Consider the following 2,562-nt stretch of genomic DNA (forward strand, 5'->3'; position numbering starts at 1 on the left):
GGGGGGGGATTTTTAAATAATTTTTAAAATCTTTTGAAAAGAAACAAAAACAAAACTTTTGTTCTTGTTTCTGTTATTCTGTGCCCTGCTGACCCCATAGGTCTCAGATGCAAAGCCAAGGGTGCTTCTGCCAAGACACACGGGAGTCCATTGAGCTGGACAGGACAGCCTGTGGATGGAGCAACCCACACTGAGGGCAGTTCTTCCCTCCTCGGCTAATGCTCTTTGGAAATGTCCTCACAGACACACCCTAGATGTGATTCACCTCTTCAGTGCCTTCGGTGTTCCTTCAGCCAATCAGGTTGACAATCAAAGTTAATCATTATGAGGGCCTAGACTTTTCAGGAAGTAAAGGGTTTTTTGTACATAGCTGGGTCCAAGCAAATACAGAACATGTAGAAGGTAGTTTATAAATGGCAGCTACCACTTATAACCAGTCACAAACTGAGGACTGTGACAGCCATAATTCCTTATTGTAACAAATACAACTATGGGTAGAGCCATGTCTGATGCAAACCTGTTTTCTCCCCTTGCTCACTCACTCACTATATACTGTAAGATGAAGTGATTTTTATTGGTCTCTGAGACTTGCACTTTGACATCATAATATTTTAAGTTGTGGATTTTTAAGAGTATACATGGCTCAAAGATGTCACGTCTCCTGGGGGGAGGGGATTAGGTTGTCTGGCTGTGTGAGAAAAGGCAAGTCTTGTTTGGAGATGAAGTGTGGCCTAAGGTGGTGAGTGTGGTTACTAAATTGACAAAGGGTGGGCAGGGGCTAAGATTTCCCAGGGATCTGGCAAAACATCCAGCAGCCTCTGACATGTACAATGACATTTAGAAGAGATGAGTATTGGGTATATGGAAGCATACTTGTGATCCTAGCACTTGGGAGGGGAAGATAGAACGTCAATAGTTCAAGGTCACCCTTGATACATGGTGAGTTCAAGACCAGTCTAGGCTGCATGAGGCCTTAGCTGAAATATGATGAGAGTCATATCCCACATTGTAGTGTTTGAATTAGTGGACCAATATAGGCTTGCACCATCTGACCCTCTGGAATCAGGTAGATTAGAACAGGAGGTAAAGGAGAGATCCACTCTCTCCTCTTGCGCCGGTATATCTGCCTCTCTTCCTGCCCTCCAGTGATACTCCACTTTGGGCCTTCAAACCCAGATCAATACTTAGATTCTCTGCCTTTTCCACCTACCCAACCCCAGACTGAGACCAAATTAGTTCCCCTGGGTCTCCAGTAAGCAAATGAACTTCCCGCCTGGATAATTTTGTGGAAGATAATAACTACATATGGTTATATAGAGATGAACAGTACTGTCCTCTGTAGAGAGGATGTCTTATGTATCATGTGGATACATCACCTTAAGTGGGCTGTGTAAGGTATCCTGATTCCCAGTCGAGATAGGTCAAAGCTCCGGTGACTTTAAGAGTCAGTAGGCACTTCCCTAAACTCCCAGGCCAGGCCCCTCTCACATAGCTACAGCCTCCCCACAGCGCCCTGTAGAGAGGTTTGTAGCCAGCAATCTTGTAGAAGCAGGACCACACCCTCAAAAATGTAGATGAGGTATTCCCAACCTCTCAGGCCAACCCACGAAGAAGTACCTGCTGTCAGAACCTGACCCACCCCAAAACTGTAATAAGAATCCTGTCCAAAACCCAGTCACAAAAGAACACATGGTATATACACTCACTGATAGGTGGATACTAGCCCAAAACATTGGAATACCTAAGAAACAATTCACAGATCTTATGAAGCTTAAAAAGAAGAAAGGCAAAAATGTGGATGCCTCAACCCTTAGAGGGGAGAACAAAGCACTCAAGGGAGGTAATACAGGGACAAATAGAGGAGCAGGGATTGAAGGAAAGATCAGAGACTGCCTCACCTGGGGATCCACCAAATATGGATGCCCCTGCAGAGGCTATGTCAGAACCATACTAATACAGTTGATGCTTGCAGCTAACCATCAGACTGAACACTGGGACCCCAATGAAGAAGGTAGAGGACTGAAGGAGCAGAAAGGGTCTGCAACCCCATGGGAAGAACATTATCAACCAACTAAACCCTCCAGAACTCCCAGTGACTAAAACACCAACCAATGAGCACACATAGACCCATGGCTCCAGTTACATATGTAACAGAGGATAGCATTGTCTGGCATCAAAGGGAGAAGGCCTTGGTCCAGTGAAGGCTTGTTTTACCAGAGTAGGAGAAATGCCAAGGCACTGAGGTGGAGAGGGTGGTTGGGAGAGGGAGCACCTTCATGGAAGCAAAGGGAGAGGGGAGTAGGGGGAAGGGAATAACACTTGGAATGTAAATACAGAAGATAATCCAATTTTTAAAATGGGGGGGGGAGAAAAGAATCCTATCTAGAAGGATTGAAGGTGTGCAGGAATTATTCCATCTGAGAGCTTCTGTCATAAGAGTTTTAACACCACTGCTTGGGAGGAGATCTGCTCTTCCAAACACAGATAACTAGCCACATGGCAGAATATAGGTTAAAATAAGTGGGTTATTTTAGTTACAATTCATTCTAGTCAGAGAAGAGC

The sequence above is a fragment of the Micromys minutus genome, assembly GCF_963924665.1.
Source record: "Micromys minutus genome assembly, chromosome: 1".
Lineage (NCBI taxonomy): Eukaryota > Metazoa > Chordata > Mammalia > Rodentia > Muridae > Micromys > Micromys minutus.